The following is a 16,530-nucleotide window of genomic DNA, read 5'->3' as shown; positions in this document are numbered from 1 at the left end:
TTTCAAGGAAACTTATTTATAAATAGCTTGAAAATAGTCAGCTTTTCAATGGTACGAACAATTTAGATATTTTTTGTAGTTGTATGTATTCCTACGCCAGAGTTCAATATAGTCTCGTTCAACTCGACGCTCGGCTGTCTCCGTAAATCTCCGACAAGCAGAGAGTCTCCCTTGCTTGTCGGAGATTTACGGTGTCAGCCGAGCGTTTGGTTGAACGTGACTATAGAGTTCAATATTGCTTGGATCCATACAATTTTCAAGAAATATTTCTATTACTGATACATAGTTTGATTGAATTAATTTTGTCTTTAAATATTATTTAAGATGATTCATATGGGGGGTTTCTCGACATTCTTGTCGAAAAAGTCCAAAAATTCATATTATAAAAATGTGCGTAATTCAAATACAAATTAGAAACTACATGTACTTGTCATGCAAAATAACATATCATTGATTTTAAAATGAATAAACATCGATGAAATCAACTCTCGTCAGTTCTTCAGTACTTTGATTTTGTTATTGTCATCGCCAAGTCGGTCTTCGTCATTGATGACCGTTCCTCTTTAACCTAAGTGGTGAGTTGGAGGAAGAGCTCACATTCTGAGTGTTTCAAAACAAAACATTATTAAAAAAAAACAAATAAAGGAACGGATTGAGGATCTGATTTTAAATAGACTGACGCCCTAGGTGATAGGATTTGACTTGAAGATAAAGTAAGGGAAAGTCACAGGGAAATGTCTACTATACTATAATATAGCTCAAAGAAGGCCCTTTTATAAGTGGTAAAGGCAAAATTAAAATGTCAAGAAATACTGACAAAATATTGTATTATTCAATTAATCATATTTGTCAATTCAGTTGAGATTAAGTCGTACAGTTCATCTCGTAACATAAATACTTATTATGCTAAAAAAGAGAAACTAGCAATTGTGTATCAAATGGATTTTAACTGCATCAATTTTGTTCTAGTTTCAAATTTTCGAGATAATAAATATTTAACTCAGTCTTCAAAAATAAAGTTCCGAGTGACCATCTTCACATTAAAAAGCACCATCACATAAAAAAGCACCATCTACATATAATAAAGCACCATCTTCATATAACAAAGCACCATCATCACATAAAAAAACACCATCTTCATATAATAAAGCACCATCTTCATATAATAAAGCACCATCTTTACATAAAAAAAGCACCATCTTTATATAATAAAGCACCACCTTCATATAATAAGGCACCATCTTCATATAATAAAGCACAATCTTCATATAATAAAGCACCATCTTCATATAATAAAGCACCATCTTCACATGAAATAACCACAGCATAATATAATAAAGCACCATCTACATATAAAATAACCACATAAGGCAGCTATGGCGTTCCATACCGGCTCCTTTGCATTATCGCCACTTGCAATCAGAGAAGAACATGGTCTTAAGACAGGGTGGGGGCTTCAACACCATTGTGATGCTATCCGATCAAGCCATTAAAGAGGTTAACTGGTGGGTAAATCAGGTAGAGGTGTGGAACAGAAAGGCCCTTATAAATCCCAATCCCGCAGTTATAATTCAAAGCGACACAAACAAAAAGGGGTGGGGTGCAGTATGCGAGAGAGTGCGAATAGAAGGGTTTTGGCTGCAAGGGGAGTCTCAAAACCATATAAACGTTTTGGAACTTTTAGCGGTAACGTACTCGGTGAAAGCATTTTTCAAAGAAAAATCGGATCTGCAAGTTCTAGTTCAAACCGGCAACAAGACCGCTATGACATATATAACAAAATGGGGGAAACCCAATCCGCTCAATGCAATCAAATTGCCCTCGATCTCTGGGAATGGAAAGAAACATAATAATAAGAGCAGATCATATACCAGGTCACCAAAATCTTATAGCAGACTTGAAATCGAGGCATCATTTGGATTCGAGCAGTTAGATGTTGAACCCAGAATTGTTTCAGCTACCGACTTACATGAGCTGGCTCCCATAGCCCCATGCAGTAGCGTACGATGCTCTTCTCCATCCATGGAACAACATCAAGGGCTATGCCTTTCCTCCGTTTTGTCTAAGAAAGACGAGAAAGGAAAAGACGACGATTCTATTAATCGCCCCTACTTGGACAACACAACCATGGTACGCAGCTCTCCTAGAGATGTCTGCACAGGACCAAGTTCTCCTCCCAGCCCGCAAACTTTGATAGCCCCAGACGGTCAGATTCACCAACTTCTTCAGAACGAATCCCTACAACTATTAGGCTTGGTTGTTTCAGAATAATCTTAGATCGTATTCGCTATCAGAGGACACTTAAAAACTACTTTTCAGTTCCTGGTCAAAAGGAACAAACAGTTCCTACGACTCGGCCTGGAATAAGTGGACACGCTTGTGTCTGGAGGGCAAACTGATCCCTTTTCGGTATCTATAAGTTCCGTGTTAGAATTCTTGAGCTAGTTACATCATAGCAGTTATCTGTATTGTGCAATTAAGCTCATAGGTCCGCTATTTCATCCGTACTTCCCTTTGTAGATAATTTACCTGTTGGTCAGCATTATCTTGTCAAACATCTTATGAAGGGAATTTTGAAAGAAAACCCGCCTTTGCCAAAATATACCGTTTTGTGGGATGTAGATCTTGTACTTTCATATTTGAACGACTTGCCAGACAACAAAGATTTATCTTTAAAAGTATTATCCAAAAAGTTAGCTATATTGTTAGCTATTGCAGACCCAAAACGTGTCTCTGAATTGGCACGTTTAAATATACGTTTTATGAAATTAACACCTGAGTATGTTGTTTTTCGTTTATATTTTCGTTTTGGTAAAATCCAGAGGAACTGCACCGCTAAAGAAGTCACCTATCGCAGATTTGACGAGAGCATCTGTGTTTTCGAGTGTTTATGTGTCTATTTGGAAGCCACAAAAGGTTTCAGGAATGGGGACAGTTCTGAGGTAAGCAACCCCTTGCTTCGTGCAGTAGTCAAGCCTCATAAAGGATTAACACCAAACACCATTTCAAACTGGATAAAAAAGATTATGACTCAATCTGGAATTGATACTGCAAAGTTTCAGGCGCACTCGCGAGAGAGGCGTCCACTAGTAAGGCTAATCTTTAAATGAGATTTTGGACATTGGCTGATTTGTTGCAAGCAATTACTTTTGTTTGCTTTTAGACGATGATGTGGATGCAGTTGGTGTTCCGCCTTGAAAGGATTCCTGAAATTCTTTGTATATAAACTGAAAATAATTGGTTGTATAAGATTTCGATGTTATTATTTTAAAAAAAATTAAAAGCAATCGATTTTTTGGTCACTCAGGTGTGTTACCTGAGAGTGGGCGGGCATAAATTTTCTAAAGTGGTGTACAGGCTACGAACAGCTGATTTTCTTATTTTTAGATCTATAATTGGAAGCTATTGCAATGTTATATCTTATGACTTTTCTTCGTATAATCAATATTTCATATCAGGCGCAGCGGTTTTAAACTGTGCATTACTTTATTTAACATAGCGCTAAAATTCTAATTTCAAAAAGGGCTAAAATTCCCAGAAAAATGATGGAATCGGAATTTCCTGGTAATATGAACATTTGCACATTGTGTCCTAAATGCGGACAACAAAATTTCTTTATATTAAATGCAGTGGTTTTGGAGTAGTCGCGCTTACAAACTGTTCATTCAGTATATGGTCATAATTCTATGTTTAAAACGGTCGTTGTTCCCAGAAAAATGATGCAAAATATCCTGGAAATATGAACATCTTAACTTTGTGTTCTAATACCGTTCATTACATAATGATACAATTACATGGATAAATTTTATCATGCTAAACCCCAGATCATTACTATAATTTCTTTAAAAAAAAACCCCAAAGTCCCGGGGGTCTTTGTACTTTGGGATGGGATGGAAAGAAGGGGGGGGGTCGAACCTGTCCTCGAGCACTTGTGAGGAAAAGTTAAAACAAGTATAAGTGGAAGTGATCATGAAAATAACAAAATACATATATTATTACAGTTTGTTATCATTATTACCGATTTGTTATCAAGCAAAAGAATTCTTTTTCCCATGAAAACATTAAGTAAGACAATAGTGTTACTTGCAACCCTTTCCGAAACATCGCCTGGGTCCAGTGAAAAGCAGCCTTGACTTACGAATCCAGGAAAATTATCCTTCATGGCTCTACACATCGCTGCTTCACAGTCGACAACTAAACTCTGCAGACTGGTGTGCTGTGGAAGGAGACGCAGTATCTGCAAAGAAAGTGAATATCGTTATGGATAAGTTCTATATTTATTTTGGTAATTTATGTGCTTTCTGAAGATTAAAATCTTAATTGTTGTGGTGCCAGTATAACAACTCATTGTTAGTACATATAATACCTCATAATAGTCATCCCTCCTCTTCCTGGTAATGAAGCAGAATACTAGTACCAGTGGTACCTGCTTTATGTGCTGGCCACTTCAGATTAAAGCATGGATGCTGCGCAGCTGGGTCCATGGCTTCTTCACTTCATGGATGATCCATGTACCATGTTTTCGCCTTGTACAGGAGTTCGGGCTGATTCTCGGAGAAGACGAGTAGGTTTCTTTGTCTTGATGCATAGACATCGTGTCTTAAAGTTGTGGATCTAGTCCTCCAAAAACTGTTGATCCAGCTAAAAGATACAATTAAAGTTTCATAATAAATTTCTAATTATTTGAACTATCAAAAACAATATAATGAGACAATATTTGATCTCTTCAATTTATATTTATTTACTTCAAAGTTCAAGTCCTTTGGGTCCAATGATCTCATTGTCAGTCTCACTCTATTTGCCATTCTTGTTTAGTTGGTTAATTTTCGTCTGCTGGCTGGGGTGCATTCCCATCTGCAGATTTCAACATCACTTCTTCCACTATGCGAGGGGCTGTACATGTTTTTCTGTTTTACGTAAATAATCATGTATTTGTTGTTCATCAAGTCAAAGTAAATTTTAGAATGTGAAATATGAGTTTACAACGTTATCTAATGCAGTTTACAAAGTAAGTTTATGTACATCTGTTTTCATTTTAACGGCAAGGTGTATTCCGGCTTCTGCAGGGTGGTTGTGCAACATACGTCCTTCTTGGTAATCTGTTCCCCTCTGGATCACAGTTACAGCGCATGGATGGCTTTGCCCTCTCTTACAACACCTTCAGTAACATTAATCGCCTGAATGTTTCTAAGTAATGTAATGTAATGAGGTGAAAGATCAGCGGTATTTAAAAAAAACTATTTTTATATTATATATTGTAAAGACCTAGTAAGTTGATGGAACCTACGTCCGAACCATTTGTATATGTATCTTATATACGTGTATACAATAAAATATGTTCAAATCAATATTATATTAACACGTCTTCATTAATTAATAAAGTTCCTAAATATCTTTAATCAAGTCCCGTAAAGTCTTGCATCCCAAATGAATGTTTTTTCTGACAAAAATTTATAACGCCAGCTGTCTGTGAGGAAAACGTTCGTCGATCTACAGTGAATGTTATTAGAAATGTGAATTCTGCATCAGAATCGTCGGAACATGGGTTATTACATGATGATCTACTATTTTGACTACATTTTTCCTCATTTTTAATTTATCTCTTTCCTCTCGTTACCTCACTTGAGCTTGAACTTGTGGCAATGTTTTGAAAAATACGCAAGCCAAACATCCGTAGTATTCCGAATAATTTTTTGGATGGCCCTTAGATGGTACGGGAATCATTCATTGCGGTGGTCTCCAGTACTCTGGTTCCAAAAGGATATAGTTGAACATCTGAAGTTTTTATGAGGAATATCACGGAATCCGTTTTAGATGACTGCAAAAACCAGGGATTGTATATTCCAGCAGTTTGTTTTGATGGTCAGTGGCACATAATAGCAACGAGGTCCATTATAAATAATTTACTTACTCTACGTCAACTACAGAAAGACACCTGGAAAGAGGCTGAGAAGAAACAAAAGTCGGAAATCATCAAAGAGTTTGCTCGCTTACGCACAGAATTTCAGTTTCAATATTTGAAAATGGCGTTATGATTTGCACCTACGGCGGTGTACGCCATTAAGAGTTAAGAGAAAGATTATGGTGTCGAGATGAAATTATCAACCAATGAAATAAATATCAGTCCTGTTCTAGAAGAAGTTTTAAATTATAATGAAATACCAATGAGGTTCTTGCTCATGTCTCATAACAATAGAATGAAGCCAATGAAATTGCATCGTGTATATTTCAATATCTACATGACATAAAAGCCTAAATAATATTGCTACAGAAGATTCAAATGAGGTACCAGAACATGAAGTAGTACAAAGGAATGAAGAAAATCCAAAAGAGGAATGCAAATTGAAAAAAATGTTTGATCCAAATAGTCCAGTTAAGTCACCTGATAACATATACAATCAAAGTACTGAAGTACTGACGGGAGTTGATTTTATTGTTGATAATTCTTCATTTTAAAATCAACGACATGTTACTTTGCTTGGCAAGTAGTTTATAATCTGTCTTTGAATTATTCACATTTTTATAATATGAATTCTCGGACTTTTTGAGAAAAACCCCGTATGAATCGTGTTGTGTAATGATTAAGATACAATTGATTCCATCAAACTATGTATAAGTAATCGAAATATTCAGAAAATTGTATGGATCCAAGCAATAATGAACTCTAGTCTCCAACAAGCAAGAGACTAGTCTCCAACAAGCAAGAGAATGTGTACACCAGGTCACGTGATAGCTTAATGACGCGACCTCTGAATATAGAATGACTCTGCTTGTCGGGATATTTACGGAGACAGCCGATGGTTGAACGAGACTTTATTGAACTCTGGCGTACAAATACATACGACTGCAAAAAATATCTAAATTGTTCGTACTATTTAACATCTGACTATTTTCAAGGTATTCATAAATAATTTTCTTAAAAACCAATGCTTCAAGATACATAACATCGAATTTTTCGTTTATTTTCAAGAACTAAATCTTGTCAGCGGTGATGATTTGTGCTTAGGTCCAAACATCGTTTCACTTTCGGTTTTCCAGAGTGACTGCATGGGAGAGTTGATTAAAATCAACTCCCAATAATAATGGAGCAACTGATTAGAAATTTCTTATCCTCCAAAGTTTGAACAAAGCCGTACCAATACTTCCAGAACGTAAGACTGTGAGCGTATAGGAAACATAGTCCCGACTCTTGCTGCTTCGCCACATAATCTCGAAACATAACTCGACACACAATGTATAATGCATTGGCTACATTCATATGAAATCTGCCTACTGCCCTTTACCTTCCCTCAACTTGTCTGCACGCTTTTCTGCATACAAAACAAATTGCAGACAGCCATAGTCGCAACATTTTTTTTTAAAAAGGCCAGGAATTGTTAGCTGCAGGACTGTTATTGTTGTGTGGAACTCTAAACTTTTCTTGGAATATTATTTTAACTAAAATACAATTTTGTGGCACTTGAAGAAATAGCCCAATATGCATGATAAAACTATCGTTAAATTAAATAGTTTTATTTATAAGCATTTCAATGCGTTAAATTACGACGAGATTCGCATTTGAAATTATCAGTGTCGAAATGTGAAAAAATAATTTTCCACCATTTTAAAGTTTTGATTGCCAGCTTTAAAGCTAACACAACCATATCTAGTCTGTCCATGGCTCCCATGTTGCTATTGTACCGGTAAACAAGTGTCTTTACTATCTCTCCATTTCGGTGATTTCTTTTACCTGTGGTCACCAAGGTAGATCTGCTTACATTGCTTATTAAGTAGACTGGTTTGGCATCCTATTTGGTTAAACTGAGTGAGGGGCCATTTGATAATTTTATCACCTCCCTCTGTTCTCAAGATGGATCTGAAATTTATTCATCTTTATAAGGATTTGATAAACTACATATTATGCAAACCAGTATGCAGAATATTAGACTTGTATATCATTTTCATGAAATGTTAGGGTCCATGCAGTCATTAAATTGAAGCGAGAAGTTTTTAAGATTTGGGTATCATGGCAGTATTGGACATTGTATTTCCCAATAATTAGGTAGTTTTTCTCCAAGTGATGTAATACTTCTGTGCATGCCCAAAATTTAAATTATAAATTAAAGATCAATTTAAGAGTAATTGGGAAATGATTGCATGTATTTTGTTTGTTTTATGTTAAAATAAATGTTTAGAGCAAATGGGTCTATGCATAAATAGGAAAGTAGAAGGCCACAATGGCTTATTGGCCCTTTTAATCTCTTTTGGTATTCCATGTCGATTAGGACAGACTGCCAATTGCACACACTCCGAGACAGTATAGATCCCTAAATAGTTGTGGACTTTAATTTTATATGTCACAGTATAGAATGTGTCCACAAGCAAAGTGGTTTTGTAAAAGTAAATGACCGAGTCGTAAGTTGCAACTTTTATGTTATATTTTAAGATAAGGCTGATCTATTTCATTTTAATAAAATTAAAGGATAGCCAAAAGCTAGGACCTGGTGAAATTAGGATCAACAAAACAAAGTGTAGATCAGGTTTGTCGAAATCATGATAAGGGGTGGATGTGGGCAGATTGGGCACAGAAAATTTTAAATAAAAAAGATTTAATCTAGAACTTATTTTGTCTTCAACAAAAAGTAAGGGCTTTTCGACAGCCCCATTATCCCTTTTTAAATAAATGTTCCAAAAAAAATTATTTTCTAATTTATTTCCAAGTGTTCTAAACGCCTTGGTATCCCCAGTTGCTTAGATAGGAACTTATGACTCGTGCAATGTGAAAAGAAAGATAACTCCAGAATTTTACAGGTAGCTACACTTCTAATTTCCAGAGGAATATTTTCAAAAAATCATATTAAAGTAAGTATTCCTTCCTCAGACACAAAACATGGTATGCCTATAGTATTTATGCTCTACATTCTTATACCAAAGCGAGATAACTCTTACTAAAAAAAAATTTGAAATTTTAAACAAGTGATGATCTTTGGGCCTTCCAAACCCCTATAAGGAGTCAAAAATTGGCCCCTTGGGCCATACTTATAAGATTGTACTTTTTATTTTAAACAATAAACTGAAAAGATTTTTAAAATCAGAAGAGAAATAAAAAAGTTACAGCTAAAGGGCTGTTTTGTACGTTGGCCCCTGCAGATCCCTAAATTTCTCGAATTGTCTACCCAAAAACTTTTCCGGTCTGCGCATTGTGTGTATTATTATACATCTGAAATATTGTAATGTTAACTTAAAAAGTTTTTGAGAAAACGAACGACGCGTGATTTTAGTTTAACATTGAAACTCCCATAGACAATTTTTCACAGGCTCATAAAACCGGAAGCACTCAATATTTTTTATTCAAACTTGGAATATATGTTAAATAGGTCTATCTAAACAATATGTTGGCGTCTTATAAAATATCTAAGGTTTTTTAAAAAAAAATTGTTTTTCACCCCCCCCCCTTTTCTCAAGTTTGAGCCCTAATATCTCGAAAACGGTAAGAGATACAGAACTGCCAACACTAAAGATTTTGTACAGCTAAACAAGATGAATCTAATTCTAAAACTTGAATGCTCTATCTAAAAAAATAATAAAGATTTTGTGCTTCAGTGGATTTCTAGCATTTCCCTTTTCATAACCGGAAGTGCCGGAACCGGAAGTCCAAAACCTTACATACGCGTGTCATTTAAAAGTCCTTTTTGACTGTTGCATAATTGTTTCAATATGTCTTTTGGTTTTCAAAAAAACGCTGACGGAAATTCTGTCGAGAAAAGGAATAATAAGAAACATCAGAATAACGATAGGTCTTTTCGACCGAAAGTCGAAAAGCCCTAATTATTCTCAAAAATCAAAGGTAACAATATATTGTTTAATCTTTTTTTAACAGAATCTATTCTACTACATTTTACATATATTTTATATTTGACTCTACAAAGCTGATTTCATTTTAGTTATTGTTCCTCAGGTGAGTGATGTTGCCGATGGGTACCTTGTTATGATATGTTCCAATGACGATAATTTCAAGCACTCCTTGTTTCATTTTTTTGTTCATTACAGTTGATGTTACATTTTTAACAACTGAATATGATCAGCCAAAAACCATACAAAATCATTATGCTCTGGTGAAATGGTGAGTAACGTTATCTGGAACGCGTCTTCCATCCTCGGGTCCGTGAAATGCTTGCGTTAATGGCTGGTTGCTGTTTTCATTCATGTCTTCCTCATCTTCTGTTTGTCCAAGACTGATTGCAATGCTGAGCAGTACTGCATCAGGCATAAACGTCCATATTATTTGTGGTTTCAACCTGATCTGCAAGTAGCAAATGTATATATTTCGCAAAATATGTGCCAAGCTTTGAGTATAGTATGCGAAATCGTCTTTTAAGGCGGCCAGAGGTCCTCTTTCTATGACTTCTTGTGTTTGAGTAAGTCTGATAATATTTCTCTTCTGCCTGTAGGTTGTATGTGAAATTATAAGCTACTGCTTGCTTAATCCATTGGTGTAAAATATTTTGGTTTGGATGTTTTCATTGAAAGATGTAAAGGACTAGAGCAGCTAACCATCAAAAATGGCCTCGTCTCCAAAATTGATTAAATTTAGATCCTAAATAGTGTAGACTTCTAGCTTAATTAACTGATTTTCTTTTTTCAATATCTCTGAAACTTTTCAAATAACAAGAGTTTGCAAAATGGTAGTATTTTAAAGTAAATTTGTAATAATAACATTGTTTAAAAAATTAATTGTTATATAAAAACATACTTCATGTCCCAGTGCATGTACGCAATGCTTCCTCACGCATCTAAAACTGAGAATTACCATGGTATTAGTTAAAAATGTATGAGAGCATTTCATAATATCCGTTGTGTTGGAATATAGTCAGCTATCTAATATTTTGAGATATTTTTTGTCTGTTGAATATCGGTTTAACAAACGCTGATATATGAACATTAAAGTGGATGTGCAGCCATCTTGTACATTTAAGGATAAGAATGTTAACATTTCTTTAACTGGCTTGTGTCTGCCAGAAACTGGCCAAAACTGTTGCCAAACGATATAAAAGCAATAAATATGATATTCTTTTTGTTGTTTTGTATTCAAATTATGCATTCAAGAACAAGAAAACAGCTGTCGAACTGCGCAGCTATAGACTCATTTAAAGAATTATAAATCTGAAAAAAAAATATGGGCATTTCTGATTGGATACCTCTTGAAGAAGAGGGGTCGCATCTCTAAAACCTTGGTCTACGATAAAGATGCCATCTTCCTGGATCTTTTTCTAAATGTCTTTTGCATTGGTCCTAATGATATGATATGATCTAGTATGGACAAATCATTGTTCTTACTATCAGCAAGGCATGGACCAAGAACAGATACAACGTAACCAGATGTTGATACGATGACCATTGGTTTTAAAAGAGGCCTGCCTTTGTGTACAGTGTAGGATCTTCTTTAAAAATAAAAGTTCGAACTCTTTTTAATGTAAATGTACGTTCCGTCAAGGACAAGTATTGCTTCCTTTCCAGAAGTTCCAAAGAGAGACGCAGCAAGAGGACGAGTGTGATCTTGAATTATTTCTTCCTGAGTCACATGTTGAAAAGTTAGATTGTAGTGAACAAAATTTTCTATAAGAGCATGACAGGCTGTTTTCACAGCTCTTCGTAAACTGGATTTTGTGAGATTTAATGATGTGGCCAAACATCTAGTGGAAAGTTCAGAATTTAGTTAGCTCAGGAATATAGCCAATGTTGTTTTGGAGCTTCTGGGTGGTGTATGTTTTTTAATCAGATGATGTTCAGTCTCAAACAAGATATGAAAATTTTCCTTGCTCAGGCCAGTGAAAGAAATGTAATCCTCGTCAGTTAGGTCTGCATTGCTGTCAAAATTGATTCTGTGAGATTTATTTGTCTGACATAGGTGACGCATTTTACCTAGGAGATCTAGCACCGAATATTTATTTAAAATACATGATCAGTTGCCTTCAGTTTTTTAAAGGCCTCTGGAGTAATGATTCCGTCTTTTAAATGATTGGGACAACATCTGTTTCTTTCTGCAATCAACATTGTTTGTTTATAACAAATACAGAAAGTCTACATTCTGATGGCACTACAACCAACTTGAGCCAGGTCTTTTAGAGATGAAACAGTATACATGGCTCTTTATTGTTGATGAAACCAATTGTAATCGAATCGATGGTGGACTGATCTGCGTTGCTATTTTTTAAAAAGTCTGCAGTGGTTTTTAGTGGGGTCACGTGACCCCGTCTATTGGTTTACTGTCAGCCGAAGTCTCAAACCGGAAGGCACGCGTAGAACACATGAATTGAGTCTACGCGTAAGAAAATAGTGCAGAAAGTTTCAACCATTTTAGTAAATATGTATTTAAAAAACACGCATTAAATCTTTTTAATTCCTCAGTGTATAAACAAAATTCTATTAGAAAATAAACAAATAGTTTTATTGATCAATAATATTCTTGTTCGGGTTCAAATGTGGAATGAGTTGCGTAACTAAATGCACAGCGCCGTTGACGATTCAGTTGGTGTACGAGCTCATTAATCAATAGAAGAGGTTGATATTGGCATCGAAATTAAAGTTCCCAAACGCAAGGTGCCATTTTTGAAAAGTTGTGGATTTTATTTTGACAATCTTTCACCTTAATACTACCAAACTTCATGCGCAAGCCGAAGTTAAAATCGGGACGGGTAATACACAGATGTTTTACAAATTAAAAAGGTGTTTCATTGGCTTCCAGTCTACTTGCGGTATGACTGTTGTTCGTCTCTAAAGGAATTTTGTACAAAGAAAATAAAAACAAGTCTAAATTTGCCTTCTCGTTCGTTGGCTGTTTAGTGGATTAAACTGAATTTAAATTTTAAACAATGCATTGTACATGTTAGCAAAATCTATAATAGATTGTACATTTTGGAAGACTTATACATCATATAATATATACAATCTTATCGATTGAAGAATCAAGTTAAATGTAAATGTTCATGTTTTCCAGCTTAGTTGGAATCAGGCTTGGGGTGAATTAGATCGTTAAATAATGCATTACATTACCATTACCTCATGAATTAGGGCATTAAATTACCATTACCATTACTTAATTTTCTTGAAGTAATGCATTACATTACCATTACATGAGTAAAGTAATTCATTACCATTACTTTGTGAAAAGTCAATAAGTTTTAAAAAAAAAAGTAATTTAAAAACTAAATAAAATGTTTATGTAAATATTTCATAAATAACACATGCTTAAAATATTTACAGGTTCGTGTTCATGTTCACTATCAGGTTCAAATTTAATGACTTATACAAGATTGCTGTTGCACTTGTAGTGCTCAAAGTAGGGTTGGTCCCGTTACATTTGCACGCTAATGGCGGAGTTGACAATCTCTGTTATTAGTCCCCTACCGGTTTCACCGGAGGGGACTATAGCTTTCCTCCGCGTCCGTCCGTCCGTCTGTCCGTCCGTCCGTCAGTCCGTCTGTCTGTCCCACTTCGGTTTTCCACTGTTTTTTTCTTTGCGAGTTTGACGAATGACATAAAAGTTGCTGAGCAGCTTCAAAATATTAAACAACAGACCAAGTTTATACTTTTGTAGCGTCTGGTCAACATAATTTCGAGAAAATTAATTTTTTACACTCCAAATTCTTTAATGATCGGGTTCGTTATCGGGCTCGGTGTGTACTGAATAAACAAGGCCAGTATGTGGTCAGTAATAATATCGTGCATTATTTTTGGTATCATTACATATATCATTTGTAATAACAAACAAATAAGTTCTGTAAAATGATGTCAAGTATTGTGTTATACATTTTAAGGGCAGTTTATTTTTTTTTTTGGGGGGGGGGGGGTATTATTATTACAATCGGGTTCGTTGTCGGATTTGGGCTGTTCAATAATAGACTAGAGTATTCGAGACTTGAGTCGGATTCGACAACTCGGGGTACAGAAGCAGTAAGTAATAATAACAGTGCATTGTTTTCACATATTTCTACCAGCGAATACTTAATGGACTTGCACGAAATAAAATAAATAGCATTATTTTCACCACTAAGGCACTTTGTATTTAATTTTCATATCAACTGTGTAGTTTGAATTTCCTCTGTATTTTTGTTTAATCTTCTAATATATTTTACGGTGCGACCGTTGGGGCGAGCGCAGTTTATGATTAAATATATTCTCATTTGTTAGTTTTTCCATGATTTTGAGAGGATTTCAGATTTCGGTTATTCAACTTACAGTAATTACAGTTAGAGTTATTTCCCCTTATTTAAACATAATTGTGTTTGCAGACTTCATGTCAATTTTTTGTCGTCTGGCTCTCTGCTTAAAATATCCCCTGATTATTAAAACTACGCATAGAATACTGTTCTATTTACCTTAAAAACATGATGTTACACATTACACATTTTATCTGGTTCTCAAAAGTTTTATTATGGTTCTGGTAAGAACGTGAGAACGCCATTTGCATTGTGGGTCTACATGGAATTGCATTCATTTGTGGATTTAAATTTACTGACGCTGAAAAAATCTGACAGATCAATGTGCAAGAAAACCATTGTGAGTCACTCGAATGTATCGATGTTAATAGGCAATAACTCATGTAATGGAATGATCTGTGTACGTTGTGTAAGCAGTATATATTTACAATGATTTAACATAGTCATGAATTATTTTTTATCCTGCTTATTTTCGTGAGAGTTTGAAATGGGAAACCATATTTATAGGGAACCGCTGGACCAATAAAAACAGGGCATTACTGGTCCGAGTAACTGACGCCAAAGAATCTATTGAATGAATGTGCAGCTGGTCCAAATTTTCTATTCGCACACGCCTTGCCGGTAGAGCTCGCTTCACTTGCTGGAGCTGCGTGTCGGCGAGCTGGGCTCGCTATTAAACCGAGACATAAATAACATGTTATTTATGTCTCTGCTATTAAAGTATGACATCTCGTTTAGTTCTTAAATAACATGTTATTTATGTCTCTGCTATTAAGGTATGACATCTCGTTTAGTTCTTAAATAGTTATATGCTTCAAAGGTTTCATAAAATAATACAAACTTGTACCCAAATTTTCTCTGAATTATTTTGTATTAAATAGACAAACAAATGTTTGTGGATTCTAAAATATGTAAACATGTTTTACTGTAGGTGTTTTCTTAAGATCACAAAAATGGCATCGCCTAGCCCTAGCCCATCTAAATTAACAAGCCCAGCTAAAACTCCCAACCCTGCTAAGAAGCGACGTGTGGATAATTTAACAGACATTATAAAATCCACAGGGGATGATTTCGATACACAAATTACATCATGCTTATATCATATGGGAAAAAGGGACATAACACAAGCCACAAAAATGCTAGAGAAAGTGAGGAGATTAATGAAGGCAACCAATGCACAATATATACTGAAATTAAATGAGATTAATATGGAAATGTCAGCCCTTCACCAAAAGGTTGATGGACTGGAAAAAAGAGAAACATATCAATCAAGGCGAATTGCTGATCTACAAAGCAAAATTGAAAATTATAAAAGTTTCCTTTCATTCGATGAAGATTTTGCTACTGATGAAGTTGAATCATCTGATTTATCTTCCTATTCAAAGTCCATGATTGGATCCCAGACAGCAGAGGTGCTAGGAACCTCCACCAAGGAAAATCCTCTGAGTCCCATAAATGACAATATCTAAACATGACATTAACACTCTCAAAATTTAATTTTGAAACTCTGTTGCTAAAAATTTAATTCTGTCATTTGTCAAAATTTAATTTGAAATTCTCTGTTCTTAAACATTTTATCCAATCAATTGTAAAATTACTATAAGTGTTTATAATTACATATTAATACACAATATAAATGACACTGTAATTAGATTTTAGGTAATGATTTTCCCCAAACAAGAAAATTCTTTTTTCCAAACAGAGATGTTTTTATTTAAAAGGATAAGGCAGGAAGCTAATTCTTTTTTCCAAACAGAGATGTTTTTATTTAAAAGGATAAGGATGGAAGCTAGCTTAAAAAAATAAAATAATTATTGTGTAATTAATATTGTTTGTTATGTTGTTATGATTATATTTCAGACACTTCTAGATATTTTTTTTATTTGATGGTTTATCAGATTGATTTTTAACACTCTTTGTAGCTTCATAATAACAACTTACATATGAACTCTTATTTTGTTACATTCAAGCTGAAAGATACATATAAAACTATAATCAAATTTTAGACTCAATTTCTGTGCTTTATAATTAATGCAACCTGATGAATTGGTACTGACCGTTGTTTTATTTACTCCCACTATTATAGGAATTAATAAAGCACAAAATTGATATTCCCAGATAGACCATGCCTGATACTTATACTGGTGATTACATATTTTTAAAGATCCGATGAAAGTATATCAACCTCAGACTTTGTCCTCAGTTGATATACTTTCATCGGTTCTTTAAAACATGTATCAACCAATTCATTATTTTATCATAATAAACCCAAAGATGTATTCCATTGATATAAAAAAAACTTTATAATGGCTAAATTGTAGAATTTATAGCA

The sequence above is a fragment of the Crassostrea angulata genome, chromosome 3 (genome assembly GCF_025612915.1).
Source record: "Crassostrea angulata isolate pt1a10 chromosome 3, ASM2561291v2, whole genome shotgun sequence".
NCBI classification, from domain to species: Eukaryota; Metazoa; Mollusca; class Bivalvia; order Ostreida; family Ostreidae; genus Magallana; species Magallana angulata.
Note: the sequence above shows the minus strand (reverse complement) of the source record.